The sequence below is a fragment of the Mus musculus genome, chromosome 2 (genome assembly GCF_000001635.26).
Source record: "Mus musculus strain C57BL/6J chromosome 2, GRCm38.p6 C57BL/6J".
NCBI classification, from domain to species: Eukaryota; Metazoa; Chordata; class Mammalia; order Rodentia; family Muridae; genus Mus; species Mus musculus.
The window spans coordinates 152,223,249-152,239,255 of NC_000068.7; the positions used below are offsets into that span (position 1 = coordinate 152,223,249).

At 43.3% G+C, this 16,007-nt stretch overlaps 1 protein-coding gene across 5 annotated transcripts in view; it reads left to right on the forward strand.

The window, feature by feature from the left end:
- The first annotated feature begins 3,286 nt into the window (after positions 1–3,286).
- Positions 3,287–16,007, forward strand: part of Csnk2a1 (casein kinase 2, alpha 1 polypeptide) — a 55,322-nt gene continuing 42,601 nt past the window's right edge. The window contains exon 1 of one of the 5 annotated variants that reach the window (XM_030247076.1): positions 3,287–3,406. The gene's annotated coding sequence lies outside the window, so the exon portion shown is untranslated. Of the gene's footprint in view, positions 3,407–3,591; positions 3,984–5,185; positions 11,760–16,007 lie in introns of those variants that run through there. The other 4 variants (NM_007788.3, XM_006498657.4, XM_030247075.1 and 1 more) reach the window with 4 other exon arrangements.

Sequence of the window (16,007 nt, forward strand, 5' to 3'; positions counted from 1 at the left end):
TCAGGTGCCACCTTGGTTTCTGAGACAGTATTTTACTTGGCTTGGTACTCACCAAATAGGCTAGGCTGGCTGGCCTTAAGCCCCAGGGTTCCACCTGCTTTTCTTTTCCTTCTCAGTGCCAGCATTATAATCCTGTGCTACCATATCTGGATTTTTTTTTTCCTTGTAGGTTCTTTGGATTAAACTCAGGTCCAAGTACCAGCCCCCTTTCTCATCCATTCTGGGTCTTTCCAGTCATTGCTATGATAATTGCCAACTATCAAAGCACTGGAGAGTGCCATTTAGCATGCAAAAGAGATTTAAATGATAGTAGAGCTAGTCTGGCCATAACCCTGGCAGCCCTCCATATCCAATATTTTCAGCTAGTCCACTTGTACAGGATCTTCTGGATTCAGGCATTCTTGTCCTCCAAGATAAACAGGATCTGGCCAGTAGAAATCCTGGTAGGGGGTCTGGTTAAGATGGCTCAAGTAGTGAAGGCACTTGCTGGCAGCCCGACAACCCGAGTTCCATCCCCAGGCCCCAAACAGTGGAAGGAAAAAGCATACTCCCCCAAGCTTTTACACACACACACACACACACACACACACACACACACACACACGATTTTGTTGTTTGTTTTTAAAATAGGCAAGAAAAGCAATCCTGCTAGTTGAGCCTGCACTGATGATCACATCTCAACACTTGGGAGGTTAAGGCATAAGAATTGCCTGCCGAGGGTTTGATCCAGCCTGGTCTAAAAGTATGGTGAGATCTTTTCTTTGGAAACAAAGGGGGCGGGTGGTGCGGCTGGAGAGATGACTCAGCAGTTTAGAGCACTTGCTCCTCTCACAGAGGTTTGGTCTCAGGGGATCTGTGACTCTTCTGGCCTCTGCAGCCACCTGCATAAACATAAATGTGGTGCACATACATGCACTCTCATACACACAGTAAAACAGATACATAAGTAGTCACTTAGGCCACCTGGGCACTGCTCAAGACAACGTAATCAGCAGAGAGGCAGGTGTGCTAAGGAAGGCCTCCATTTCACTCAGATGAAGGCCGGGATTGGAGGCCAGATGTCCTGTCCACTCTCCTCCCATAATCTTAACTCCTGTCTCTCTTAGTCATAGTGCTTTCTATTACAAAGGCTGCCTTTAACTGTAGCAAGCTCTTTCCTGCCTTGGGACCTCAATAGCTACTTTTCCCTTCCCAGAGGGAGCTTCTGAGCCACTCAGTACTTCAGAACTACTTATCATTTTCTTTCACAGTACTTAGGGCAATCTTAAGCTTTAAATCTATCTCACATCTACTTGGTTCCCCTGCCCTCCATAGCATTCATTTATTTATTTATTTGGATGCAGGATCTGATGTATCTCAGACTGGCCTCAGGCTCACTAATGCCAAGAGCTGGGATTGCAATCCAGGATTATCAGGTTCAATTTATTGAATTGATCTGAGAGTTTAGGGCACGTTATGCAAACATTGTACCAATTGAGCTACACCCCCAGACATAGACCTCTGGTTTGTGACTGGTCTCAAGCACACCAGGCAGGCCTCAAACTGCTAACCCACTGCCTCCACTGGCTGTCCATCCATCACCACACCCTGCTGGGCAACCTTCAGGTCTCCTTTTGTAATCACTTCAGTTCACAGATGGTTTAGTGGCTATTTCTGGTTGTCAACTTGACTATATCTGGAATGAACTACAATCCAGAATTGGAAGGCTCACCTGTGATCCTGATCTGGAGCCTGGGAGATACAAGTTTCTGACTGGATCTTGGCATGGAGATCTTGTGGCATAGTGGCTATGAATCCCAGAAGATTAAGACAGGGAGATCTCTGAGTTCAAGGTTATCTGGAACAAAGCAAATCCCAGATCCAGGCTTGGTGGCACCTACCGTTAATCTGGGCCACACCTTCTGCTGGAGACCTACATAAGGACATTGGAAGAAAGAAGATTTGCTCTTTCTTCTTTGCCTGCTTGCCTTGTGGGACTGAGAAACTGCTAGATTCTTGGACTTCAATTCACAGTTGCTGCTGAACGTTGTTGGAGAGTTGGACTACAGACTGTAAGTCATCAACAAATTCCCTTACTATATAGAGAGTACGCATAAATTCTGTGACTCTAAAGAACCCTGACTAATACAGATGGGAAAACTGAGGGCCAGAGAAGAGAGTGGCTTCAGACTCAGACACCCAGATAATTGTGGATACTCAAGGTAATTGGGACCAAATATCACAGATATGTCTGAGAGTGACCCATGAAAGGTAGCCACTACATCTCTAAAGCCATCCGTACATAATGCAAGCCACCATCATTCCCATGTCATGACGGTGGGGGTAGGAAAGTCTCTTTGGGAGCAGAGGTGCCAGTCAGCTGACAAACTGTAAAAGGGGGGCTGGAGAGGGTGGAAAGCCTATCCCCGAATAGACAGTTATTCTGAGGCAGCTGGGGATAATGGCTGGTACAGAAATAACCCAGCCTCCTCACCCTTGTTTCAGCCCTCACACCTCTGCCCTCCCAGAGGTGAGGCCAACACTGAATAGCGTTCAGCAGTGCCCCCTGTTTACTAGGGGGCTCGCAGTCTGATGGAGGAGCCCAGCTAGAGACCTCATTCTGCCAAGTGATGGTCCGTTGCAGAGCAGGTCCACACCCCACCCTCACCCCGAATAAATCCGACAAATGCATACAAGTTATCCAATCCACAAAGTAATTGTAACAGTTCAAAGAAGGGGAGGCGATACTGCCAAGATACAGGGTTATTTGCAGTCTCAGTGAGTGGAAACATCAGGAACTTTAGAGAAGGCAAGAGACTAAAAAGAGATCTGGCTAAGTTTTGGGGTGGGAGGGTGGGTGGGATGGGTACTAAATAGAATTCTCTCTGGTTGCACAAGAGAGAATTTTGAGAATCCACAGGAGAAATTTGAACAAAAGAACATAATCCAGTATGCATAGCAGAAAGTGCCCCGTTTCTGTTTGGAGCAGGAAAAGAGCGCAAGAGTGAGGATGAGGGCAGATTGAAAGGTTAGAAAATCCTATGATATTCTGAATTGACAGTTCTGGGTAGGATTCCATAGAAGGAATGGGGCCTTGTTCTCTCGAGGGTTATTACTATCTTTTTCTAGATTCTAAACTCTAGAGTCACGCCCTCTACGGTACCCAACTTTCGTTAATCTAAACTCCCAAGTTTGAGGATTGAAAAAAAAAGTGCTGCTGGAAACCTAAGCCTAGACTAGGGGTCCGGGCATGAGAGACTTCAGCTCCCAGGATGCTTCGCGCGAAAGGTCGCGCATGCTTCGGGACTTGCCGGCTGGTCGCTCTCTCGCTAGGCGTAGTGCAGGAAACACGCCATCTTCGGCTGTGTCAAACCATCGTTTGTATGCCTGATGGGACGCTGAAGTTTTGTCTAGTCACCTATCACAGGTTCTGACTTAAATGCGCTTCTCTGTTAGAATCCTATTAAACCTTACGAAGAGCATTCCATTCAGCTTCCAAGTCACCGAACGCTCCCAGATGATATAAAGCCAGTCGGCGGGGGCTGCGCTAAGTCAGAGCCTCCGAGGGCGGGGCGCCTCCGCCTTTTCCGGCTCCGCCCCGCCTCTGGTTGGGAGGGGGCTTCCGCTTCCGGCAGCGGAGGCTGCAGCCTCGCTCTGGTCCCTGCGGCTGGCGGCCGAGCCGTGTGTCTCCTCCTCCGCCGCCGCCATATTGTCTGTGTGAAGCTAGGGGAGCGCGGCTATTGCCGCTGCCGCTTCCACCGCAGGTACCGTGGGAACCGCGAGCCGAGGTCATCGGGGCGCGCGGGTGAGCCCAGGCCGAGGCAGCAGGGCGCGGTCGCCCCGCACGCTCTCAGCCGTCTTCCGAGCGGCCTGTCGCCTCTCCCTACCCCCTCACCGCACACAGCAGCCGAGGCCCCTGCAGTCCATCCCGGCTGCCCGAGAAAGCGCAGAGCGAGGCGGAGGGACTGGCTGGTTGCGGGTGGGAGCTGGCTGTCAGACTTCAGGTTCTTGCAGGAGGGAGGCTGGACTGGGCGGAGACTAAGGGACAACTTGGAGGTGGGGTGGCGGAAGGGGGAAGGGAGCAGGGGGCCGCGCGCGGACGCTTCGCTGGGGAAGCGCACCGAGGGAGTAGGGCCTCCCGCCGCGCGGGGCAGCCCCTAGACGGGGCATCGTGCGGTTCCTCTGGGCGGGGCTGAACTTCCTACCTGCTGACCCGGTGCAAGGTGGAGGGGGCCCGGGGCGGGGTTGTTGGGAGAAGAAGGGTTAGGGAAAGCAAGAATTGGGGCCGAACGGGTGGAGTTGAGGGCTCCCTGGGAACCTGGGTGGAGGAGGAGATGTGGTAGAAAGAGAAAGGTTGGCTGAGAGTATGTATGTTAGTGACCTTTTGAAAGAAGAGGACTTTCGAATTTGTTTCTTTGATTTTTGCAGTTTTGGAACAGATCTATACTAGGTCGGTGGTGGGTGAAACTTCTGGAGTTTGTTTTGGGAAGCACAGTCAAGAGTTGGGAGAAGTGCTGTCTTGATTTTGCTTTTGTGGGGGAAGAAGTATTGTGAAAAGGTGACAGGTTATTTGGGGTAGGGTTGATTCTCTTATAACGTATCATTTGGAAGGGGCATAGGGGAGAAGACCAAAGTAGGAAGGGAAGATTAGTCCCCCCCCCCCCCAGAGGATTGAAGATCTTATTTTGTCGAATGATTGGTGGTATAGGCCAGAGGCAGTGAACTAAACTTCTCCAGGTTCTCAAATATCAGAGCTACTGACTTAGCTGTTTGACCTAAACTCTGAGGGTTTTGTAAAATGGAAGTGTTCCCTAGTTTGTAAGTTTGTTATTAAGGAGTATACAATTTGTATCAAGTGTTACTGGAGTATGTAGCAGACAGTAAGTGCTCAGTAGGTCTGATTTGCTGCTAAAGGGGCTAATTGATACTTTGGAATTTCTCCCAGCTAGGTAAAGTTTTATGGTTAAGGATCACTTTGGCAACCATCTTTCTAGTTACTACAAATCAGACTTGCTTAGTAGACCTGAGGCTAAAAGTACAGGACACATAGCCCTCCCCTATGTCTTCATCTCCAGTCCTACCCTGGCAAGTTTGTCCTTCCCTGACTTTGAAATATTTGGCCTTAGTTTGTTACTGGAGGAGGATGTGTAACTTGCAGAAAGAAGGAAAGGGTTGGATATTTACTTAGATTGGTTTTTATTCATAGTTGCAAAGTTAGGTTACTCTATGGGAACTTTCTTCGCAACAAACTAACCTACCATACCTACTTTATTTTGGCTTTTATGGGAAACATCAGAGAAGCAGATCCTTAAAGGGGATGGAGGACTAGCTTCTGGGTTGCATGGAAGTTGGGTAACTAAGTGGCAATATTTCCACAGTGTGCTTTTTTTGGTTCTTTTGCTCTTTGTTGCTGTATGCTTGCTTTTGTGTTTTGAGACTAGGACTCCTGTAGTCCAGGATGGTCTTGAGTCCAAGTGCCTCAGCCTTCAGAGGTATTGGACATACAGGTGTGATCCTCCGTACTCAGCTTCTTGGTACTGGCTTTATCCCTGAAAATAACATTCCGTGTGTGTGTGTGTGTGTGTGTGTGTGTGTCTGCATTCATGTGTGCCTGCATTTTTGTCTGTGGGTGAACATGAAAGCCAGAGGTGGCTGTCAGGTGTCTTCAGTTGCTCTCCTCCTTTTTAAAAGTATGTATCTGTGTGGGGGTATGTGCACATAAGTGCTGGTGCCCCAGGAAGCCAGAAGAGGGTTGGACACGTTGGAGCTGGAATTACAGGCATTTGTGACCTGCCCAACGTGGGTGGTGTGAACTGAACTTTTATCCTCTACAAGAGCAGTACCTACTCTTAGCTACCAGGCTATCTCTTGAGCCCCACTACCTTATTTTATCTTACTGACAGTATCTCACTAATTCTGGAACTCTATGAACAGCCTGTCCCTGGGATCTTCTTGTTTCTGCTTCCCGAAACCTATGCTGGGATTTTTGTACCTGACTTTTTATGTGGACGCTGAAGATTGAATTTAGGTCTTTATGCTTGCATAGCAAGTACTTTACCAGCCCTGATCATAACATTTTTATATCATAGAGTCAACTTACACTAAAGAAAGAGAAGGCTTTCTTAGAAATTTGATTTAAAGACTCAACATAAGGTTTAGGTTTATAACACAGGCAGATGATACCCAACTTGTGTACTCACAATTCATACACAATCTATAAATATACCTTTATATAGTAGAAAATGACTTTGAAGATGTAGTTAATGTTAAGATTCTTTTAAAGATTTCCTTTTAAATTATATGTATGTGGGTGCCCATAATGACCAGAAAAAGTTATTGAGTCTCATGCAGCTGGAGTTACAGGCAGATATAAGCTGCCTGGTGGGGGTGCTTGGAATGGAACTCAGGTCCTGTGGAAAAGCAGTTCTTGCTCTTACACACTGAGCCATCTCTCCAACCCCAAAAATCTTAAAAGTAGGAGATTAACCTGGGTCCTGGCTTAGTCACAGATTGATCACATGAGCACTTAAAATCAGAGTACTTTTTCCAGCTGGAATCAGAGATGGGTAGATGGGGGAAATCAGAGAAATTTAATGCACGAGAGGGACTCCATTAGGTGCTTTTAGAGAGGGCTGAAAAGAGAATATGAGATGGAATGTGGGCAGGCTCAACTATCTGACAGTAAAGATATGGAGACTTCAGTCCTACAGCCATAAGGAACTGAATGCCAACATCTGAATGAACTTAAAAGTGGATTTTTCTGTAGAGTTTTTAGCAAGCCAAATAGCTTTGCAGACAACTTGATATTTGACCTTGAGATCCTAACCTGGCCAAGCTTGCCCAATTTACAACCTATGGAAATCATAAGATAATAAATTTTTGATAATTGTAAACCACTACATTGTTGGTGATATGGTAGCATAACACTAGAATAGGTTTTGGTACCAGGAGTAGGGTGTTGTGTAGCCTAAACATAGAAGTGGCAGTGGGAGGAGGTTGGAAGTATTTTGAGTAGTATGATAGAAAAGACCTAGAACAGATTGTTAGTAGGAATGTGGATGTTAATGACTTTGCTAGTGAAGTTTGAGATAGTGAGTTATGCATTACTGAAAACTGACAAGAGATGAGTGGCCAGCAGGCTTAGCTGAAATTGTATATTGTGCCTTTGTGGAAGGCAGAGTTTGCAAGTTTATTTGCAAATAAACTAGGGGTTTATTTTTGTTTTGTGCATTTGGTTTTTTTTTGTTTTTTTTTTTTTAGATTTATTTATTTCTTATAGGTAAGTACACTGTAGCTGTCTTCAGACACCCAGAAGAGGGTATCAGATCTCATTACGGATGGTTGTGAGCCATCATGTGGTTGCTGGGATTTGAACTCATGAACTTCAGAAGAGCAGTCGGCACTCTTAACCGCTGAGCCATCTCTCCAGCCCCTTGTGCATTTGTTTTTTAAGCTTAGATTTTTCTAGCAAGATGTTGAAGGTGCAACTTGCTTTAATTGTGAATATTGTTTAAAGGGAGTAGACCCCTGTGAGACTCATTATAATCTTGATAATTTTATGCCTACAGGAACAATACTAGTGTCCACTGAAAGAAGTAGGAAAAATTAAAAACAGAATCTTTTTGTTTGTTTGTTTTTGTTTTTCGAGACAGGGTTTCTCTGTGTAGCCCTGGCTGTCCTGGAACTCACTCTGTAGACCAGTCTGGCCTTGAACTCAGAAATCTGCCTGCCTCTGCCTCCCAAGTGCTGGAATTACAGGCATGCGCCACCACTGCCTGGCCTAAAAAGACTCTTGAACTCTCTGAAATAGTGCTGCTTTTCTCTCTCTCTTTTTTGGGGGGGTGGGGTTGAGACAGGGTTTCTCTGTGTAGCCCTGACTGTCCTGGAACTGGAACTCACTTTGTAGACCAGGCTGGCCACGAACTCAGAAATCTTCGTGCCTCTGCCTCCCAAGTGCTGGGATTAAAGGCGTGCACCACCACGCCCAGCTAGTGCTGCTTTTCTTAAAGTGAGATGTTTGTGTGCCTATGCACCTTAAGTGGAACTAAGAGCCTAAAGGATTGGAACTCAAAGCCTTTTCTTTGGTCAGTGAAATAGAGTCACTTTGGGTGTGTTCCTTACATTTTTGTTTCAGATGTTTTAGTTAATATTCTGTGGCCCAGAACATTTTCTACCTAAATTAAGTGAAGAGATTTTGTTGTTGGTTTTTGTTTTAAGGTAGGATTTTTTTAAAAGATTTTTTAATTTTTATTTTATTTTATTTATATGAGTACACTGTAGCAATCTTCAGAGGGCTTTGGACCCTGTTGCAAATGGTTGTGAGCCACTATGTGGTTGCTGGGAATTGAACTCAGGACCTCTGGAAGAGCAGTCAGTGCTCTTAACCACTGAGCCATCTCTCCAGCCCTTAAAGTAGGATTTTGCTGTGTATTTCTTGCTGCTAGACATTCACTAGACCAGGCTGGCGTGGAACTTGTTCATCTTCCTGTCTTTGCCTGCTAAGTGCTGGGTTACAGTTGTGTACCACCATTCCATGTGGGTTTTTCTTTTAAACCTGGAAGTATAGATGAGACTTTTGAACTTTAGGTTGATGCTATAGTAGTTTGAAATGTTGGGGACTTAACTTGATATAGGATGAATGTGTGTTGTGAGTGGCACAATGTAAATCTTTGGAGACAAAATGACCCCACTAAAATGTTGGATCCCTAATCCCTAGGATTATTATTATTATATGGCAGAAGGGACTATGTAATGTGGTAGTTTAAACCTTCATAATGCTGTGACCCTTTAATTCAGTTCCTTGTGTTACGGTGACCCCCAATCATAAGGTTATTGTTGTTACTTCATAGCTGTTTTTTTTGTTTGGTTGGTTTTTGGTTTTTCGAGACAGGGTTTCTCTGTATTGCTCTGGCTGTCCTGGAACTCACTTTACAGACCAGGCTGGCCTCCAACTCAGAAATCCACCTGGAGTGCTGGGATTAAAGGCGTGTGTCACCACGCCTGGCTTGCTACTTCATAGCTCTAATTTTGCTACCGTTATGAATTGTAATATAAGTATCTGATATGTAACCCCTGTGAAAGGATCATTCAACCATCAAAATGCCATGGCCTATACATGTACAGACTTTTTTATTTTAGTTATTTATTTATTTTTTATACTCAGCCAAGATTTAATTCTTTTTTTTTTAAATTTATTTATTTATTATATGTGAGTTGTAGCTGTCTTTAGACACTCCAGAAGAGGGTGTCAGATCTCATTACGGATGGTTGTGAGCCACCATGTGGTTGCTGGAATTTGAACTCAGGACCTTCGGAAGAGCAGTCGGGTGTTCTTACCCACTGAGCCATCTTACCAGCCCCCACATGTACAGACTTTTACAAGATTATTCTGTCTGTCTTGGTTTTTGCCTTGGAGTTTTAGTCTTAATCTATGGGTCTAAAGCAATGGACCTGCTGGATATGGTAGTCCATACCACACCCTTAGTCCCAGCATTCTGAAAGCTGAAACAAGTGAGTCTCTGAATTTGAGGCCAGCCTAATTCCTGCCAGCCAGGGCTACATAGTGATATTGGCTTTTTGGTTTTTTGGTTGTTTTTTTTTTTAATTAATTTATTAATTTTTTGAGCAATGAATTTAAGGACTCCACCCTGCCATTCTGGGATCTGGCAACAGGGAAATTATGAATACAGCAGCCTTGTGTAGCAAAGGGAGCTTCAGCTGACAGCAATCAAAGGAGCCAGACCTCCAGTTGTACAACTATAGGAAAGTAAGCCAACAACCTGAATGAGCAGGGAGCAGATTCCTCAGGGCTGCCCGCAAGAAAAACAGCTGGCTGATACTTTGGATTTGGCCTAGTTGGACTCTCAGCAAGATCCAGTTAAACCTACACTGCTTCTGACTTACAGTTTGTTGTGGTAATTGTTACAGCAGCAATGGAAAACTTTACATTGGCTTTTGCTAGCTTTATTTCAGAATGTTGGGGTGGTTGATTTCTAGAGAAAAAAGGCAGCAAAGATTGTTCATAGAATAATGTTATGGAGTGGAATTTATGCCTTGTGCTTGATGTTTAAATGTGTGTGAGTATTTTGCTGCACATGTGTCTGTGTGCCACAAGTGTATCTAGTGTCCATGGGGACCAGAGGGAGTGTTGGTTCTACTAGAACTCTTACGTTCTAGATGGTAGTAAACCACCATGTTTGTGCTGAGAATTGAACCCAGATGCTCTTAACAACTCAGTCATCTCTCAAGCCCTTGGTGTTTATTCTTTTCCTGAGCTTAGATGCAACATGAAGAAGGGACATGATAACCTGCTAAAATGCTGGTTCTAGTGCTGAATCACTTTGGTAGGATCATTATAAGTTGATAGTTACCCATGTCTGTAAAAAGATAACCCTGTATATTAGAAGAGATGGAAATGGAATGCACATTTTAGTGAATTAATGAGATACACTGTGGTCTATCTGTTCTTACATTCAGCTCAAAGTTGTAACTATTATTTTCTTTGTCTTTGAGGTTAGATTTAGCAGTCACAATTACAAAATGTAGTTTATAGCTTAAGGTGTGTGTGTGTGTGTGTGTGTGTGTGTGTGTGTGCACATGCGTGAGAGGGACGGGGAATCAATATGAATATCTTTGGAACTCACAGTGGTTCCTCTGCCTCAGCCTTCCAGGTGCTGGTGTTACATGTGCGATCCACTATGCTCGGTTTGGCTATTGTTCTTAAGTAGTGTGCTCAAGTTGGAATCATTGAAATGAAGCTGACAAAATAACATTTCAAGATATGAAGAACTTTTGAGGTTACCTGCATAAGGTTGGATTTTAGACTGTACAGTAAGGAGAGTTATCCTAGAGCTGGACAAAGAATCCTGGATGAGGCAGTCTGAGTCACAGCTTTGGAACTATATTCTCTGAGCACCGTAAAATACCTGTGACTATATAGAGTTCTTTCTGCCTGCTTCTTCATTGTGAGGATTAGTTGAGAAACTATATAAACACAGCTTAACATGATACCTAGCCTAGAAGGTATGCATGACGTATTAACTGTTTATAACATTTATATCAAGTTTATATAACTTGACAGCTTGTGTGTAAATATATGGTTGCAAAAACTTACATCTGATGTGAATTGTCATTGAATATGCTAAGGACTTAGGATTTTCAGGTAATAATTAATAATGCTTGTTATACCTGATATAAAATTACATAATAAATATATAAATGTATATATTATTATTATATAATTATTATAAAATTACATCTTTTGATATAAAATTACATGATGGCACACAGACTTAACCCTAGTACTTGGCATGCAGAAATCGGTGGATCTCTTGAGATTTCAAGGTCAGCTTGGTCTACATAGTAAGTTCCAGGACAGCTAGAGCTATGTAGAGAGACCCTGTCTCCAAGGGAAAAAAAAAAGTTGCCAGTTGGATTTATTCCTTCCTTGGTCTGTCAGAATTCACTGAGTGACCAGGGCCATGTATCTTGAACAAGAATAGTGTTGACTGCTTAAGCCTAAAAGTTTTTTGTTTCCTAAGATGGAAGATTTCAAAGTGGCATGCCTTTTAGTTGTTACCTAATGGGGACAGACACCCACACCCACACACCACGGGTAAGCAGGACTAAAAGAGAAGTGTAGGCCAACCAACTTTACTTGAATCTTTTTGTTTTGTTTTCTTTAGGTGGGTTTGTTTGTTTGTTTGTTATATGGTTTCACTACGTAGACCAAGCTGAACTCCTGGCAGTCCTGCTGCCGCCTCTTGAGTACTGGAATTCAGGTATAAACCATCAAACCTGGCCCAGTTTCTTCCTTTTTTCTTATCATTTACTAACTTCATTCATTCATTCATTCATTCCTTTGTTTACTTATTTGTTTTTTGTTTGTGATAGTGTCTCCTGTAGCACAAGCTGGCCTTGAATTTGCTGGTATGAAGTTCGTTATGCCTAGCTTATGCCACTGGGGATCAAACCCATGCAAAACTTCATGCAAACAGTCTAACAGCTGAGCCCGTTCCCTGCTTCCTAGCTAGCTATTTGAACAAGGAGATTCATTTAGGATTATTAACAAAAAGTGGAAGCTGCTTGGATTATAGATAGAATGTTGTGTTTTTGAGACAAAAATCTCACTGTAACTGACTTGCCTAGTCTTGAATTGAGAGAGATCTGCCTCCTGAGTTCTGGGATTAAACGTTTGTGGGTAGCACCATGCTCACCATTCTTTCCACTTGTTTTTTTGTTTGTATTACATATCTCTTGTAGCCCAGGCTAGTCTCAGATTCACTGTGTAGCTAAGGGTGATAGGCCTGAATCTTATGCTTCATTCTTGGGTTTCTTTCTGTTCTTTGTTCCTCAACCTCCCAAGTGCTGGGATGGTAGGCCTGAATCTTATGTCTAGTCTCAAATGCCCCTATTTTATCTGCTCTTTTAACACGGTGGTCTTAGGAGCTTTTCTGAGTTGTTTTTATTAGCTGAAACATTTTAGTCTACTTAGAAAAATAAACAGAATATAAAGAACTGTTAAGTCCTTGCAAATATTTAAATATTTTGTTTCAGATAAAATTCAGCAGTTTTTGACCAAGCATGTTATAGAAATAAAGGATTGATTCTTTAAAAACGTTTGAGGTAATAATCACAGCATTGCGAGATAAAGCGAGGAGTGGGGTTCTGTTGGTTTCTGCAAATTCTGTGTCTTTTATCTGTGAATTTAAAAACAAAACCTACTTAACAACAGTTGCTGTGGTGGGTAAGCTCTTTTTACATTTTTGATGATGTTTTCTTATATGAAAAAGTAGTGTTAAAAAAGAAAAAAGTAGTGTTATCTTAAGATTTTAGGATTAAGTATCATGGTTAGAAGAATCTTTTATAATTTGTATGTCAGATCTCAAATACCCTTTGTTCTTTTAACACTGGGTTTTTTGAGTTTTTATTAGCTGAAACATTTTAGTCTGTTTAGAAAAGTGAGCACTTGAAATTTTTCTAGTTATGACTAATGCTCCAATGGGCATTTTTTAATTTAGCTATCTCACTGATGTTCTGTAAATCTTAAGAAAATCATCCTGTTCAAAAAGAATGGGTAGGAGCCAGGCGGTGGTGGTGATGTGTCTTTAATCCCAGCACTCAGGAGTCAGAGGCAGGTTGATCTCTGAGTTCCAGGACAGCCAAGGCTACACAAGAGTCCTTGTCTTAAGGTACGGGGAAAATAAGTGGGGCTGGAAAGATGGATCAGCAGTTAAAAACAGTGGCTACTTTTCTAGAGGGCCTGAGTTCACTTCCCAGCACACACATAGTGGCTCACAATTACCTGTACCTCCAGTTCAAGGGCACCTGGTAACCTTGTGGCTTCTAAGAGCAGAAGATAATCTATGGTAGTCTGTGCCTGTGATCACAGCACTGAGGTAGAGGCCAATCTAGGTTACGCCTGTCTCAAGAAAAGATATTCCCTCTAAAATGGGGAGAGGATAATTTATTGGTAAATTTTGTCTTTTTTTTTTTTTTTTTTTTTTTTTAAATCAAAGGAGCTATTTGTACTAGTCAAAGCTATTCATTCAGTGGCCCTAAAGGCTTGCTGTATTTTTGGTAGGTACTATACTAAGGTCCTCCAGTACCCTTACCCTCAGCTTCACAGTTGGCTGGCATTTGTCATAATAAATAAACTGTGCATAGCTCTTTGGTGCCATGAGGACAATACTGTGTGCCCTGGGTATAATTTCTAAGACAGCTGTGGGAATTAGATAGGGGGAATGAGATTTAGAATTAGTGGAAATTGCTGCGAGGTGGAGGGTCACTAGGGGGGTGGTAGGAAGAACTCTACTTTTGGAGAGGTGAGGATCAGAGCTCACAACCTCTCAAGCCTAGATTATTAATAAAAATCACTAATATTATGCCATTGCTAATGTTGCTACTCTTCTTGGTTTTCATTTTTGGATGCCAAGAGTGAGTTGCTTTTAAAGAAACTTTTGACTTCTACATCTTGTTTCTGATGTGGCCTGCTGGGTAGGTAGGGTTGTGAATCAATGTTACGTGTAGGTGCCTCCATTACCCAGGTACAGTATATGTTGTCTAGTTTTGACAGATATAAGATCCTTCCTCTTTTTTTTGTTTTTTGTTTTTTTATTTTTTGTTTTTTTCTTTTTGAGACAGGGTTTCTCTGTGTAGCTCTGGCTGTCCTGGAACTCACTCTGTAGACCAGGCTGGCTTCGAACTCAGAAATCCGCCTGCCTCTGCCTCCCGAGTGCTGGGATTAAAGATGTGTGCCACCACAACCGGCCCTTCCTCTTTTTTAAAATTGTCCAAGCTCTAGGATTCTCTTGCTTTTAGATTGACTTCATCCTGTTTCAGACTCAGGAAAAGTTCTAGGTTTGATAGTCAGTAGACACATAGCCTTTATTTAAGGAGGTATCACTTTTTTTTTTTTTTTTGGTTTTCCGAGACAGGGTTTCTCTGTATAGCCCTGGCTGTCCTGGAGCTCACTCTGTAGACCAGGCTGGCCTCAAACTCAGAAATCCGCCTGCCTCTGCCTCAGGAGTGCTGGGATTAAAGGCATGCGCCACCACGCCCTGCTTCATTTCTTTTAAACAGTTTTTTTTTTTAAAAATTATATGTATTTGTCTATATGACAGTATGTGTATGTAAGTGTGGGTGGCCTAGGGGGACAGAGGAATTGTACTGTATTAGGAATGAATCTATGGAGGCTTTATAGCATCTTTTCCATATTGCTGTCTTTTTTTGTTTCTGGCCTTGAACCCAGAGATCTAACTGCTTTTGCCTCCCAGGTTCTGGGTAGTGTGTACCACCACCTCCTGGCATGAATTTGTTTTAATTTTGGGTGTTTTGTTTTCATAGTCCTGACTGTCCTGAACTCTGTATAGACAAGGATGACGTCAGACTCAGGGATGACCTGCCTCTACCTCTTGAGTGCTGGGATCAAAGGCCTATGCCACCACACCTGGCTGTTTGCTTTGAGTGGACTCTGTTTATATAGTTCCAGCTGGTCTGAAATGTGCTGAGATCCTCCTGCCTCAGCCTCCAAGCCCTAGGATTGGATGCATATACCACCAGGCACCTGCTGCTGCTTTTTTCTTTAAGTTAGTTTGTGTGCGTGCGTATTAAGTTTGTTACACTACAGGTGCCTTTATCCACTGAACCATGCACTGTGTAGACTAGACTGTCATAGAACTTGCAGTGATCTTTCTGTCTCTGCCTCTTGAGTGCTGGCATTAGAGGCGTAGGCCAACATGTCTGGCTTTGATTTGGTGTTTGGGGGAGGGAAGTGTTCATTTGGTGGTAGGGTAGCATGCTGGGGAATGAACTAGCTATACCTCTGGCTTTGCTGTATATTTTTAAGACATAAACAGGAGGGCTGGAGAGATGGCTCAGTGGTTAAGAGCACTTGCTGCTCTTCCAGAGGTCCTGAGTTCAATTCCCAGCAATCACATGGTGGCTCTCAACATCTGTAATGGAATCTGATGCCCTCTTCTGGTGTGTCTGAGGACAGCTACAGTGTATTCACACATAAAAAGGACATAAACTGGAATGGGGAGAGGGTTAGACAGTCCTAAGTGAGGCAGGGTCTTACTCTATAGCCCTGACTAGTCTGGTACTCACTCAAACTCAGCAAGCCTCCTGTCTCAGTCTCCCAAGTGCTGGAATTATTAGAATGAGCTACTACACTCAGCTAAGATGTAAACTCTTTTCTGCTCTTTTTATAGAAGTGATAAGATTTGTTGCAAATGGGGCTGAACTCTTTATATCACGAGTGGCCAGAGGATAACTTTCAGGAGTTTTTCTTTCTACCATGAAATTGAGATGGAATTCAATTGTCATTTGGCTGTCCCCATAGACTCTGTTTACAAGTGATTTTGTTTACTTGTTTTTAAGATGTGCCCTCTATGTATAGTCTGTTTTGAAATTTGCTATCTCGACCAGATGGACCTTGAACTTGTAAGGATTGTCCTGCCTCTGTCTTAAGTGTAAGGTTTATAGTCATTACATATATCTCCACACCTGGCACAAGTCATAAACTCTGC